The sequence below is a fragment of the Schistocerca nitens genome, unplaced genomic scaffold, assembly GCF_023898315.1.
Source record: "Schistocerca nitens isolate TAMUIC-IGC-003100 unplaced genomic scaffold, iqSchNite1.1 HiC_scaffold_205, whole genome shotgun sequence".
In the NCBI taxonomy this organism is placed as follows: domain Eukaryota; kingdom Metazoa; phylum Arthropoda; class Insecta; order Orthoptera; family Acrididae; genus Schistocerca; species Schistocerca nitens.
In genome coordinates this window covers 1-13,993 of record NW_026045746.1, presented here as the reverse complement: position 1 = coordinate 13,993, position 13,993 = coordinate 1, and the positions used below count along the sequence as shown (strand labels likewise).

Genomic DNA, 13,993 nt, shown 5'->3' with positions numbered 1-13,993 from the left:
CTGCGTGCGTGCGGCGGCGGCGACGACGACGACGTTCGCGAGGAGCTAAGGTCATAACTCCAAAAAATTTATTTAAAATTATCTGTGGCCGGACCATAAGAGACGCCAACGAGGCATCCGAAGGCACTGTCCTGTGCCCCCATAAATTACCAGCCTAGTGTAATGCGGCTGCAAGAGCGGTCAAGCACACAGCAAAAAAAAAAAAGAAAAAAAAAGTACTTAAGATAATCTAAATTAATTAAAACAATACGTGGTGTGTAAGCAGCTAACTACTGGGGACATCGACATCTACGACAAGTTTTGTCACCAGCTGAATATCTGATCACTGCAGAATATTAACCCATTTCAGGCTATGTTTTAATTAATTTTAGGTGGGCCGATCCCGGCGGTACTGCAATGCCGGGCCAACCCGCGACAGAGGTGGAGCAAGCCCCTAGCACTCCGTCATGAGCCAAAAATGAGTTTAATATTCTGGTCCTGCGATGCAGGACGTATCAGATACTAAGCTGATAAGAACAGATACTACACTTTGATCTTAGCCAAAAGGCCGAGAAGCGATAAGGAAAATCCGCAGTGGAAGGGCCTAAATGCTTGCAGCGTGTGCGCTCCACATGTGGGAGTGACACACGGTGGTACGGGCCGATATGGCAACAGGCGACCGTCGAAAACATCGCAAAAGCGAGTGCCGGAAGGAACGACATTTCACGAGAGCACTCATCAACAGCCCAGTACTAGCCTCCATGTCGAAGAGTAAACTGCGACTCCCATTTGAACGCCGCTAGCTGCCAGGGCAGCGGAGAAGCCGTGACGCCGCCCCACAGCAGCGCCAGGCCGGCGCGAGCTAGACCGTCGCGAGGCCGGCGCGAGCTACACCTAGCCGAGTGCTTACATCGTCCACCGCCAACTGCATATGTGTGTGTGTGTGTGTACACACGTATTCTGCGTGCGTGCGGCGGCGGCGACGACGACGACGACGTTCGCGAGGAGCTAAGGTCATAACTCCAAAAAATTTATTTAAAATTATCTGTGGCCGGACCATAAGAGACGCCATCGAGGCATCCGAAGGCACTGTCCTGTGCCCCCATAAATTACCAGCCTAGTGTAATGCGGCTGCAAGAGCGGTCAAGCACACAGCAAAAAAAAAAGAAAAAAAAAGTACTTAAGATAATCTAAATTAATTAAAACAATACGTGGTGTGTAAGCAGCTAACTACTGGGGACATCGACATCTACGACAAGTTTTGTCACCAGCTGAATATCTGATCACTGCAGAATATTAACCCATTTCAGGCTATGTTTTAATTAATTTTAGGTGGGCCGATCCCGGCGGTACTGCAATGCCGGGCCAACCCGCGACAGAGGTGGAGCAAGCCCCTAGCACTCCGTCATGAGCCAAAAATGAGTTTAATATTCTGGTCCTGCGATGCAGGACGTATCAGATACTAAGCTGATAAGAACAGATACTACACTTTGATCTTAGCCAAAAGGCCGAGAAGCGATAAGGAAAATCCGCAGTGGAAGGGCCTAAATGCTTGCAGCGTGTGCGCTCCACATGTGGGAGTGACACACGGTGGTACGGGCCGATATGGCAACAGGCGACCGTCGAAAACATCGCAAAAGCGAGTGCCGGAAGGAACGACATTTCACGAGAGCACTCATCAACAGCCCAGTACTAGCCTCCATGTCGAAGAGTAAACTGCGACTCCCATTTGAACGCCGCTAGCTGCCAGGGCAGCGGAGAAGCCGTGACGCCGCCCCACAGCAGCGCCAGGCCGGCGCGAGCTAGACCGTCGCGAGGCCGGCGCGAGCTACACCTAGCCGAGTGCTTACATCGTCCACCGCCAACTGCATATGTGTGTGTGTGTGTGTACACACGTATTCTGCGTGCGTGCGGCGGCGGCGACGACGACGACGACGTTCGCGAGGAGCTAAGGTCATAACTCCAAAAAATTTATTTAAAATTATCTGTGGCCGGACCATAAGAGACGCCAACGAGGCATCCGAAGGCACTGTCCTGTGCCCCCATAAATTACCAGCCTAGTGTAATGCGGCTGCAAGAGCGGTCAAGCACACAGCAAAAAAAAAAGAAAAAAAAAGTACTTAAGATAATCTAAATTAATTAAAACAATACGTGGTGTGTAAGCAGCTAACTACTGGGGACATCGACATCTACGACAAGTTTTGTCACCAGCTGAATATCTGATCACTGCAGAATATTAACCCATTTCAGGCTATGTTTTAATTAATTTTAGGTGGGCCGATCCCGGCGGTACTGCAATGCCGGGCCAACCCGCGACAGAGGTGGAGCAAGCCCCTAGCACTCCGTCATGAGCCAAAAATGAGTTTAATATTCTGGTCCTGCGATGCAGGACGTATCAGATACTAAGCTGATAAGAACAGATACTACACTTTGATCTTAGCCAAAAGGCCGAGAAGCGATAAGGAAAATCCGCAGTGGAAGGGCCTAAATGCTTGCAGCGTGTGCGCTCCACATGTGGGAGTGACACACGGTGGTACGGGCCGATATGGCAACAGGCGACCGTCGAAAACATCGCAAAAGCGAGTGCCGGAAGGAACGACATTTCACGAGAGCACTCATCAACAGCCCAGTACTAGCCTCCATGTCGAAGAGTAAACTGCGACTCCCATTTGAACGCCGCTAGCTGCCAGGGCAGCGGAGAAGCCGTGACGCCGCCCCACAGCAGCGCCAGGCCGGCGCGAGCTAGACCGTCGCGAGGCCGGCGCGAGCTACACCTAGCCGAGTGCTTACATCGTCCACCGCCAACTGCATATGTGTGTGTGTGTGTGTACACACGTATTCTGCGTGCGTGCGGCGGCGGCGACGACGACGACGTTCGCGAGGAGCTAAGGTCATAACTCCAAAAAATTTATTTAAAATTATCTGTGGCCGGACCATAAGAGACGCCAACGAGGCATCCGAAGGCACTGTCCTGTGCCCCCATAAATTACCAGCCTAGTGTAATGCGGCTGCAAGAGCGGTCAAGCACACAGCAAAAAAAAAAAAGAAAAAAAAAGTACTTAAGATAATCTAAATTAATTAAAACAATACGTGGTGTGTAAGCAGCTAACTACTGGGGACATCGACATCTACGACAAGTTTTGTCACCAGCTGAATATCTGATCACTGCAGAATATTAACCCATTTCAGGCTATGTTTTAATTAATTTTAGGTGGGCCGATCCCGGCGGTACTGCAATGCCGGGCCAACCCGCGACAGAGGTGGAGCAAGCCCCTAGCACTCCGTCATGAGCCAAAAATGAGTTTAATATTCTGGTCCTGCGATGCAGGACGTATCAGATACTAAGCTGATAAGAACAGATACTACACTTTGATCTTAGCCAAAAGGCCGAGAAGCGATAAGGAAAATCCGCAGTGGAAGGGCCTAAATGCTTGCAGCGTGTGCGCTCCACATGTGGGAGTGACACACGGTGGTACGGGCCGATATGGCAACAGGCGACCGTCGAAAACATCGCAAAAGCGAGTGCCGGAAGGAACGACATTTCACGAGAGCACTCATCAACAGCCCAGTACTAGCCTCCATGTCGAAGAGTAAACTGCGACTCCCATTTGAACGCCGCTAGCTGCCAGGGCAGCGGAGAAGCCGTGACGCCGCCCCACAGCAGCGCCAGGACGGCGCGAGCTAGACCGTCGCGAGGCCGGCGCAAGCTACACCTAGCCGAGTGCTTACATCGTCCACCGCCAACTGCATATGTGTGTGTGTGTGTGTACACACGTATTCTGCGTGCGTGCGGCGGCGGCGGCGGCGGCGGCGGCGACGACGTTCGCGAGGAGCTAAGGTCATAACTCCAAAAAAATTATTTAAAATTATTTGTGGCCGGACCATAAGAGACGCCATCGAGGCATCCGAAGGCACTGTCCTGTGCCCCCATAAATTACCAGCCTAGTGTAATGCGGCTGCAAGAGCGGTCAAGCACACAGCAAAAAAAAAAGAAAAAAAAAGTACTTAAGATAATCTAAATTAATTAAAACAATACGTGGTGTGTAAGCAGCTAACTACTGGGGACATCGACATCTACGACAAGTTTTGTCACCAGCTGAATATCTGATCACTGCAGAATATTAACCCATTTCAGGCTATGTTTTAATTAATTTTAGGTGGGCCGATCCCGGCGGTACTGCAATGCCGGGCCAACCCGCGACAGAGGTGGAGCAAGCCCCTAGCACTCCGTCATGAGCCAAAAATGAGTTTAATATTCTGGTCCTGCGATGCAGGACGTATCAGATACTAAGCTGATAAGAACAGATACTACACTTTGATCTTAGCCAAAAGGCCGAGAAGCGATAAGGAAAATCCGCAGTGGAAGGGCCTAAATGCTTGCAGCGTGTGCGCTCCACATGTGGGAGTGACACACGGTGGTACGGGCCGATATGGCAACAGGCGACCGTCGAAAACATCGCAAAAGCGAGTGCCGGAAGGAACGACATTTCACGAGAGCACTCATCAACAGCCCAGTACTAGCCTCCATGTCGAAGAGTAAACTGCGACTCCCATTTGAACGCCGCTAGCTGCCAGGGCAGCGGAGAAGCCGTGACGCCGCCCCACAGCAGCGCCAGGACGGCGCGAGCTAGACCGTCGCGAGGCCGGCGCAAGCTACACCTAGCCGAGTGCTTACATCGTCCACCGCCAACTGCATATGTGTGTGTGTGTGTGTACACACGTATTCTGCGTGCGTGCGGCGGCGGCGGCGGCGGCGGCGGCGACGACGTTCGCGAGGAGCTAAGGTCATAACTCCAAAAAAATTATTTAAAATTATTTGTGGCCGGACCATAAGAGACGCCATCGAGGCATCCGAAGGCACTGTCCTGTGCCCCCATAAATTACCAGCCTAGTGTAATGCGGCTGCAAGAGCGGTCAAGCACACAGCAAAAAAAAAAGAAAAAAAAAGTACTTAAGATAATCTAAATTAATTAAAACAATACGTGGTGTGTAAGCAGCTAACTACTGGGGACATCGACATCTACGACAAGTTTTGTCACCAGCTGAATATCTGATCACTGCAGAATATTAACCCATTTCAGGCTATGTTTTAATTAATTTTAGGTGGGCCGATCCCGGCGGTACTGCAATGCCGGGCCAACCCGCGACAGAGGTGGAGCAAGCCCCTAGCACTCCGTCATGAGCCAAAAATGAGTTTAATATTCTGGTCCTGCGATGCAGGACGTATCAGATACTAAGCTGATAAGAACAGATACTACACTTTGATCTTAGCCAAAAGGCCGAGAAGCGATAAGGAAAATCCGCAGTGGAAGGGCCTAAATGCTTGCAGCGTGTGCGCTCCACATGTGGGAGTGACACACGGTGGTACGGGCCGATATGGCAACAGGCGACCGTCGAAAACATCGCAAAAGCGAGTGCCGGAAGGAACGACATTTCACGAGAGCACTCATCAACAGCCCAGTACTAGCCTCCATGTCGAAGAGTAAACTGCGACTCCCATTTGAACGCCGCTAGCTGCCAGGGCAGCGGAGAAGCCGTGACGCCGCCCCACAGCAGCGCCAGGACGGCGCGAGCTAGACCGTCGCGAGGCCGGCGCAAGCTACACCTAGCCGAGTGCTTACATCGTCCACCGCCAACTGCATATGTGTGTGTGTGTGTGTACACACGTATTCTGCGTGCGTGCGGCGGCGGCGACGACGACGACGTTCGCGAGGAGCTAAGGTCATAACTCCAAAAAATTTATTTAAAATTATCTGTGGCCGGACCATAAGAGACGCCATCGAGGCATCCGAAGGCACTGTCCTGTGCCCCCATAAATTACCAGCCTAGTGTAATGCGGCTGCAAGAGCGGTCAAGCACACAGCAAAAAAAAAAAGAAAAAAAAAGTACTTAAGATAATCTAAATTAATTAAAACAATACGTGGTGTGTAAGCAGCTAACTACTGGGGACATCGACATCTACGACAAGTTTTGTCACCAGCTGAATATCTGATCACTGCAGAATATTAACCCATTTCAGGCTATGTTTTAATTAATTTTAGGTGGGCCGATCCCGGCGGTACTGCAATGCCGGGCCAACCCGCGACAGAGGTGGAGCAAGCCCCTAGCACTCCGTCATGAGCCAAAAATGAGTTTAATATTCTGGTCCTGCGATGCAGGACGTATCAGATACTAAGCTGATAAGAACAGATACTACACTTTGATCTTAGCCAAAAGGCCGAGAAGCGATAAGGAAAATCCGCAGTGGAAGGGCCTAAATGCTTGCAGCGTGTGCGCTCCACATGTGGGAGTGACACACGGTGGTACGGGCCGATATGGCAACAGGCGACCGTCGAAAACATCGCAAAAGCGAGTGCCGGAAGGAACGACATTTCACGAGAGCACTCATCAACAGCCCAGTACTAGCCTCCATGTCGAAGAGTAAACTGCGACTCCCATTTGAACGCCGCTAGCTGCCAGGGCAGCGGAGAAGCCGTGACGCCGCCCCACAGCAGCGCCAGGCCGGCGCGAGCTAGACCGTCGCGAGGCCGGCGCGAGCTACACCTAGCCGAGTGCTTACATCGTCCACCGCCAACTGCATATGTGTGTGTGTGTGTGTACACACGTATTCTGCGTGCGTGCGGCGGCGGCGACGACGACGACGTTCGCGAGGAGCTAAGGTCATAACTCCAAAAAATTTATTTAAAATTATCTGTGGCCGGACCATAAGAGACGCCAACGAGGCATCCGAAGGCACTGTCCTGTGCCCCCATAAATTACCAGCCTAGTGTAATGCGGCTGCAAGAGCGGTCAAGCACACAGCAAAAAAAAAAAAGAAAAAAAAAGTACTTAAGATAATCTAAATTAATTAAAACAATACGTGGTGTGTAAGCAGCTAACTACTGGGGACATCGACATCTACGACAAGTTTTGTCACCAGCTGAATATCTGATCACTGCAGAATATTAACCCATTTCAGGCTATGTTTTAATTAATTTTAGGTGGGCCGATCCCGGCGGTACTGCAATGCCGGGCCAACCCGCGACAGAGGTGGAGCAAGCCCCTAGCACTCCGTCATGAGCCAAAAATGAGTTTAATATTCTGGTCCTGCGATGCAGGACGTATCAGATACTAAGCTGATAAGAACAGATACTACACTTTGATCTTAGCCAAAAGGCCGAGAAGCGATAAGGAAAATCCGCAGTGGAAGGGCCTAAATGCTTGCAGCGTGTGCGCTCCACATGTGGGAGTGACACACGGTGGTACGGGCCGATATGGCAACAGGCGACCGTCGAAAACATCGCAAAAGCGAGTGCCGGAAGGAACGACATTTCACGAGAGCACTCATCAACAGCCCAGTACTAGCCTCCATGTCGAAGAGTAAACTGCGACTCCCATTTGAACGCCGCTAGCTGCCAGGGCAGCGGAGAAGCCGTGACGCCGCCCCACAGCAGCGCCAGGCCGGCGCGAGCTAGACCGTCGCGAGGCCGGCGCGAGCTACACCTAGCCGAGTGCTTACATCGTCCACCGCCAACTGCATATGTGTGTGTGTGTGTGTACACACGTATTCTGCGTGCGTGCGGCGGCGGCGACGACGACGACGACGTTCGCGAGGAGCTAAGGTCATAACTCCAAAAAATTTATTTAAAATTATCTGTGGCCGGACCATAAGAGACGCCATCGAGGCATCCGAAGGCACTGTCCTGTGCCCCCATAAATTACCAGCCTAGTGTAATGCGGCTGCAAGAGCGGTCAAGCACACAGCAAAAAAAAAAGAAAAAAAAAGTACTTAAGATAATCTAAATTAATTAAAACAATACGTGGTGTGTAAGCAGCTAACTACTGGGGACATCGACATCTACGACAAGTTTTGTCACCAGCTGAATATCTGATCACTGCAGAATATTAACCCATTTCAGGCTATGTTTTAATTAATTTTAGGTGGGCCGATCCCGGCGGTACTGCAATGCCGGGCCAACCCGCGACAGAGGTGGAGCAAGCCCCTAGCACTCCGTCATGAGCCAAAAATGAGTTTAATATTCTGGTCCTGCGATGCAGGACGTATCAGATACTAAGCTGATAAGAACAGATACTACACTTTGATCTTAGCCAAAAGGCCGAGAAGCGATAAGGAAAATCCGCAGTGGAAGGGCCTAAATGCTTGCAGCGTGTGCGCTCCACATGTGGGAGTGACACACGGTGGTACGGGCCGATATGGCAACAGGCGACCGTCGAAAACATCGCAAAAGCGAGTGCCGGAAGGAACGACATTTCACGAGAGCACTCATCAACAGCCCAGTACTAGCCTCCATGTCGAAGAGTAAACTGCGACTCCCATTTGAACGCCGCTAGCTGCCAGGGCAGCGGAGAAGCCGTGACGCCGCCCCACAGCAGCGCCAGGCCGGCGCGAGCTAGACCGTCGCGAGGCCGGCGCGAGCTACACCTAGCCGAGTGCTTACATCGTCCACCGCCAACTGCATATGTGTGTGTGTGTGTGTACACACGTATTCTGCGTGCGTGCGGCGGCGGCGACGACGACGACGACGTTCGCGAGGAGCTAAGGTCATAACTCCAAAAAATTTATTTAAAATTATCTGTGGCCGGACCATAAGAGACGCCAACGAGGCATCCGAAGGCACTGTCCTGTGCCCCCATAAATTACCAGCCTAGTGTAATGCGGCTGCAAGAGCGGTCAAGCACACAGCAAAAAAAAAAAAGAAAAAAAAAGTACTTAAGATAATCTAAATTAATTAAAACAATACGTGGTGTGTAAGCAGCTAACTACTGGGGACATCGACATCTACGACAAGTTTTGTCACCAGCTGAATATCTGATCACTGCAGAATATTAACCCATTTCAGGCTATGTTTTAATTAATTTTAGGTGGGCCGATCCCGGCGGTACTGCAATGCCGGGCCAACCCGCGACAGAGGTGGAGCAAGCCCCTAGCACTCCGTCATGAGCCAAAAATGAGTTTAATATTCTGGTCCTGCGATGCAGGACGTATCAGATACTAAGCTGATAAGAACAGATACTACACTTTGATCTTAGCCAAAAGGCCGAGAAGCGATAAGGAAAATCCGCAGTGGAAGGGCCTAAATGCTTGCAGCGTGTGCGCTCCACATGTGGGAGTGACACACGGTGGTACGGGCCGATATGGCAACAGGCGACCGTCGAAAACATCGCAAAAGCGAGTGCCGGAAGGAACGACATTTCACGAGAGCACTCATCAACAGCCCAGTACTAGCCTCCATGTCGAAGAGTAAACTGCGACTCCCATTTGAACGCCGCTAGCTGCCAGGGCAGCGGAGAAGCCGTGACGCCGCCCCACAGCAGCGCCAGGACGGCGCGAGCTAGACCGTCGCGAGGCCGGCGCAAGCTACACCTAGCCGAGTGCTTACATCGTCCACCGCCAACTGCATATGTGTGTGTGTGTGTGTACACACGTATTCTGCGTGCGTGCGGCGGCGGCGGCGGCGGCGGCGGCGACGACGTTCGCGAGGAGCTAAGGTCATAACTCCAAAAAAATTATTTAAAATTATTTGTGGCCGGACCATAAGAGACGCCATCGAGGCATCCGAAGGCACTGTCCTGTGCCCCCATAAATTACCAGCCTAGTGTAATGCGGCTGCAAGAGCGGTCAAGCACACAGCAAAAAAAAAAGAAAAAAAAAGTACTTAAGATAATCTAAATTAATTAAAACAATACGTGGTGTGTAAGCAGCTAACTACTGGGGACATCGACATCTACGACAAGTTTTGTCACCAGCTGAATATCTGATCACTGCAGAATATTAACCCATTTCAGGCTATGTTTTAATTAATTTTAGGTGGGCCGATCCCGGCGGTACTGCAATGCCGGGCCAACCCGCGACAGAGGTGGAGCAAGCCCCTAGCACTCCGTCATGAGCCAAAAATGAGTTTAATATTCTGGTCCTGCGATGCAGGACGTATCAGATACTAAGCTGATAAGAACAGATACTACACTTTGATCTTAGCCAAAAGGCCGAGAAGCGATAAGGAAAATCCGCAGTGGAAGGGCCTAAATGCTTGCAGCGTGTGCGCTCCACATGTGGGAGTGACACACGGTGGTACGGGCCGATATGGCAACAGGCGACCGTCGAAAACATCGCAAAAGCGAGTGCCGGAAGGAACGACATTTCACGAGAGCACTCATCAACAGCCCAGTACTAGCCTCCATGTCGAAGAGTAAACTGCGACTCCCATTTGAACGCCGCTAGCTGCCAGGGCAGCGGAGAAGCCGTGACGCCGCCCCACAGCAGCGCCAGGACGGCGCGAGCTAGACCGTCGCGAGGCCGGCGCAAGCTACACCTAGCCGAGTGCTTACATCGTCCACCGCCAACTGCATATGTGTGTGTGTGTGTGTACACACGTATTCTGCGTGCGTGCGGCGGCGGCGGCGGCGGCGGCGGCGACGACGTTCGCGAGGAGCTAAGGTCATAACTCCAAAAAAATTATTTAAAATTATTTGTGGCCGGACCATAAGAGACGCCATCGAGGCATCCGAAGGCACTGTCCTGTGCCCCCATAAATTACCAGCCTAGTGTAATGCGGCTGCAAGAGCGGTCAAGCACACAGCAAAAAAAAAAGAAAAAAAAAGTACTTAAGATAATCTAAATTAATTAAAACAATACGTGGTGTGTAAGCAGCTAACTACTGGGGACATCGACATCTACGACAAGTTTTGTCACCAGCTGAATATCTGATCACTGCAGAATATTAACCCATTTCAGGCTATGTTTTAATTAATTTTAGGTGGGCCGATCCCGGCGGTACTGCAATGCCGGGCCAACCCGCGACAGAGGTGGAGCAAGCCCCTAGCACTCCGTCATGAGCCAAAAATGAGTTTAATATTCTGGTCCTGCGATGCAGGACGTATCAGATACTAAGCTGATAAGAACAGATACTACACTTTGATCTTAGCCAAAAGGCCGAGAAGCGATAAGGAAAATCCGCAGTGGAAGGGCCTAAATGCTTGCAGCGTGTGCGCTCCACATGTGGGAGTGACACACGGTGGTACGGGCCGATATGGCAACAGGCGACCGTCGAAAACATCGCAAAAGCGAGTGCCGGAAGGAACGACATTTCACGAGAGCACTCATCAACAGCCCAGTACTAGCCTCCATGTCGAAGAGTAAACTGCGACTCCCATTTGAACGCCGCTAGCTGCCAGGGCAGCGGAGAAGCCGTGACGCCGCCCCACAGCAGCGCCAGGCCGGCGCGAGCTAGACCGTCGCGAGGCCGGCGCGAGCTACACCTAGCCGAGTGCTTACATCGTCCACCGCCAACTGCATATGTGTGTGTGTGTGTGTGTGTACACACGTATTCTGCGTGCGTGCGGCGGCGGCGACGACGACGACGTTCGCGAGGAGCTAAGGTCATAACTCCAAAAAATTTATTTAAAATTATCTGTGGCCGGACCATAAGAGACGCCAACGAGGCATCCGAAGGCACTGTCCTGTGCCCCCATAAATTACCAGCCTAGTGTAATGCGGCTGCAAGAGCGGTCAAGCACACAGCAAAAAAAAAAAAGAAAAAAAAAGTACTTAAGATAATCTAAATTAATTAAAACAATACGTGGTGTGTAAGCAGCTAACTACTGGGGACATCGACATCTACGACAAGTTTTGTCACCAGCTGAATATCTGATCACTGCAGAATATTAACCCATTTCAGGCTATGTTTTAATTAATTTTAGGTGGGCCGATCCCGGCGGTACTGCAATGCCGGGCCAACCCGCGACAGAGGTGGAGCAAGCCCCTAGCACTCCGTCATGAGCCAAAAATGAGTTTAATATTCTGGTCCTGCGATGCAGGACGTATCAGATACTAAGCTGATAAGAACAGATACTACACTTTGATCTTAGCCAAAAGGCCGAGAAGCGATAAGGAAAATCCGCAGTGGAAGGGCCTAAATGCTTGCAGCGTGTGCGCTCCACATGTGGGAGTGACACACGGTGGTACGGGCCGATATGGCAACAGGCGACCGTCGAAAACATCGCAAAAGCGAGTGCCGGAAGGAACGACATTTCACGAGAGCACTCATCAACAGCCCAGTACTAGCCTCCATGTCGAAGAGTAAACTGCGACTCCCATTTGAACGCCGCTAGCTGCCAGGGCAGCGGAGAAGCCGTGACGCCGCCCCACAGCAGCGCCAGGACGGCGCGAGCTAGACCGTCGCGAGGCCGGCGCAAGCTACACCTAGCCGAGTGCTTACATCGTCCACCGCCAACTGCATATGTGTGTGTGTGTGTGTACACACGTATTCTGCGTGCGTGCGGCGGCGGCGGCGGCGGCGGCGGCGACGACGTTCGCGAGGAGCTAAGGTCATAACTCCAAAAAAATTATTTAAAATTATTTGTGGCCGGACCATAAGAGACGCCATCGAGGCATCCGAAGGCACTGTCCTGTGCCCCCATAAATTACCAGCCTAGTGTAATGCGGCTGCAAGAGCGGTCAAGCACACAGCAAAAAAAAAAGAAAAAAAAAGTACTTAAGATAATCTAAATTAATTAAAACAATACGTGGTGTGTAAGCAGCTAACTACTGGGGACATCGACATCTACGACAAGTTTTGTCACCAGCTGAATATCTGATCACTGCAGAATATTAACCCATTTCAGGCTATGTTTTAATTAATTTTAGGTGGGCCGATCCCGGCGGTACTGCAATGCCGGGCCAACCCGCGACAGAGGTGGAGCAAGCCCCTAGCACTCCGTCATGAGCCAAAAATGAGTTTAATATTCTGGTCCTGCGATGCAGGACGTATCAGATACTAAGCTGATAAGAACAGATACTACACTTTGATCTTAGCCAAAAGGCCGAGAAGCGATAAGGAAAATCCGCAGTGGAAGGGCCTAAATGCTTGCAGCGTGTGCGCTCCACATGTGGGAGTGACACACGGTGGTACGGGCCGATATGGCAACAGGCGACCGTCGAAAACATCGCAAAAGCGAGTGCCGGAAGGAACGACATTTCACGAGAGCACTCATCAACAGCCCAGTACTAGCCTCCATGTCGAAGAGTAAACTGCGACTCCCATTTGAACGCCGCTAGCTGCCAGGGCAGCGGAGAAGCCGTGACGCCGCCCCACAGCAGCGCCAGGACGGCGCGAGCTAGACCGTCGCGAGGCCGGCGCAAGCTACACCTAGCCGAGTGCTTACATCGTCCACCGCCAACTGCATATGTGTGTGTGTGTGTGTACACACGTATTCTGCGTGCGTGCGGCGGCGGCGGCGGCGGCGGCGGCGACGACGTTCGCGAGGAGCTAAGGTCATAACTCCAAAAAAATTATTTAAAATTATTTGTGGCCGGACCATAAGAGACGCCATCGAGGCATCCGAAGGCACTGTCCTGTGCCCCCATAAATTACCAGCCTAGTGTAATGCGGCTGCAAGAGCGGTCAAGCACACAGCAAAAAAAAAAAGAAAAAAAAAGTACTTAAGATAATCTAAATTAATTAAAACAATACGTGGTGTGTAAGCAGCTAACTACTGGGGACATCGACATCTACGACAAGTTTTGTCACCAGCTGAATATCTGATCACTGCAGAATATTAACCCATTTCAGGCTATGTTTTAATTAATTTTAGGTGGGCCGATCCCGGCGGTACTGCAATGCCGGGCCAACCCGCGACAGAGGTGGAGCAAGCCCCTAGCACTCCGTCATGAGCCAAAAATGAGTTTAATATTCTGGTCCTGCGATGCAGGACGTATCAGATACTAAGCTGATAAGAACAGATACTACACTTTGATCTTAGCCAAAAGGCCGAGAAGCGATAAGGAAAATCCGCAGTGGAAGGGCCTAAATGCTTGCAGCGTGTGCGCTCCACATGTGGGAGTGACACACGGTGGTACGGGCCGATATGGCAACAGGCGACCGTCGAAAACATCGCAAAAGCGAGTGCCGGAAGGAACGACATTTCACGAGAGCACTCATCAACAGCCCAGTACTAGCCTCCATGTCGAAGAGTAAACTGCGACTCCCATTTGAACGCCGCTAGCTGCCAGGGCAGC

At 51.3% G+C, this 13,993-nt stretch overlaps 15 non-coding genes across 15 annotated transcripts; all 15 read right to left on the bottom strand.

The window, feature by feature from the left end:
* Positions 1 to 366: 366 nt before the first annotated feature.
* On the bottom strand, positions 367 to 559 carry LOC126220795 (U2 spliceosomal RNA). The gene has a single exon (XR_007543150.1). It is a non-coding gene; the product is annotated as a U2 spliceosomal RNA (small nuclear RNA).
* A 747-nt stretch (positions 560 to 1,306) lies between these two features.
* Positions 1,307 to 1,499, bottom strand: LOC126220794 (U2 spliceosomal RNA). Its single transcript, XR_007543149.1, has one exon. It is a non-coding gene; the product is annotated as a U2 spliceosomal RNA (small nuclear RNA).
* Positions 1,500 to 2,246: 747 nt separating this feature from the next.
* Positions 2,247 to 2,439, bottom strand: LOC126220793 (U2 spliceosomal RNA). Its single transcript, XR_007543148.1, has one exon. It is a non-coding gene; the product is annotated as a U2 spliceosomal RNA (small nuclear RNA).
* A 746-nt stretch (positions 2,440 to 3,185) lies between these two features.
* Positions 3,186 to 3,378, bottom strand: LOC126220792 (U2 spliceosomal RNA). The gene has a single exon (XR_007543147.1). It is a non-coding gene; the product is annotated as a U2 spliceosomal RNA (small nuclear RNA).
* A 753-nt stretch (positions 3,379 to 4,131) lies between these two features.
* Positions 4,132 to 4,324, bottom strand: LOC126220791 (U2 spliceosomal RNA). Its single transcript, XR_007543146.1, has one exon. It is a non-coding gene; the product is annotated as a U2 spliceosomal RNA (small nuclear RNA).
* A 753-nt stretch (positions 4,325 to 5,077) lies between these two features.
* LOC126220790 (U2 spliceosomal RNA) lies at positions 5,078 to 5,270 on the bottom strand. Its single transcript, XR_007543145.1, has one exon. It is a non-coding gene; the product is annotated as a U2 spliceosomal RNA (small nuclear RNA).
* Positions 5,271 to 6,015: 745 nt separating this feature from the next.
* LOC126220789 (U2 spliceosomal RNA) lies at positions 6,016 to 6,208 on the bottom strand. Its single transcript, XR_007543144.1, has one exon. It is a non-coding gene; the product is annotated as a U2 spliceosomal RNA (small nuclear RNA).
* Positions 6,209 to 6,954: 746 nt separating this feature from the next.
* LOC126220784 (U2 spliceosomal RNA) lies at positions 6,955 to 7,147 on the bottom strand. The gene has a single exon (XR_007543140.1). It is a non-coding gene; the product is annotated as a U2 spliceosomal RNA (small nuclear RNA).
* A 747-nt stretch (positions 7,148 to 7,894) lies between these two features.
* On the bottom strand, positions 7,895 to 8,087 carry LOC126220771 (U2 spliceosomal RNA). The gene has a single exon (XR_007543129.1). It is a non-coding gene; the product is annotated as a U2 spliceosomal RNA (small nuclear RNA).
* A 749-nt stretch (positions 8,088 to 8,836) lies between these two features.
* Positions 8,837 to 9,029, bottom strand: LOC126220759 (U2 spliceosomal RNA). The gene has a single exon (XR_007543118.1). It is a non-coding gene; the product is annotated as a U2 spliceosomal RNA (small nuclear RNA).
* A 753-nt stretch (positions 9,030 to 9,782) lies between these two features.
* On the bottom strand, positions 9,783 to 9,975 carry LOC126220833 (U2 spliceosomal RNA). Its single transcript, XR_007543184.1, has one exon. It is a non-coding gene; the product is annotated as a U2 spliceosomal RNA (small nuclear RNA).
* A 753-nt stretch (positions 9,976 to 10,728) lies between these two features.
* Positions 10,729 to 10,921, bottom strand: LOC126220821 (U2 spliceosomal RNA). The gene has a single exon (XR_007543173.1). It is a non-coding gene; the product is annotated as a U2 spliceosomal RNA (small nuclear RNA).
* A 750-nt stretch (positions 10,922 to 11,671) lies between these two features.
* On the bottom strand, positions 11,672 to 11,864 carry LOC126220808 (U2 spliceosomal RNA). Its single transcript, XR_007543162.1, has one exon. It is a non-coding gene; the product is annotated as a U2 spliceosomal RNA (small nuclear RNA).
* A 753-nt stretch (positions 11,865 to 12,617) lies between these two features.
* LOC126220796 (U2 spliceosomal RNA) lies at positions 12,618 to 12,810 on the bottom strand. The gene has a single exon (XR_007543151.1). It is a non-coding gene; the product is annotated as a U2 spliceosomal RNA (small nuclear RNA).
* Positions 12,811 to 13,564: 754 nt separating this feature from the next.
* Positions 13,565 to 13,757, bottom strand: LOC126220752 (U2 spliceosomal RNA). Its single transcript, XR_007543112.1, has one exon. It is a non-coding gene; the product is annotated as a U2 spliceosomal RNA (small nuclear RNA).
* Between the last annotated feature and the right edge of the window lie 236 nt (positions 13,758 to 13,993).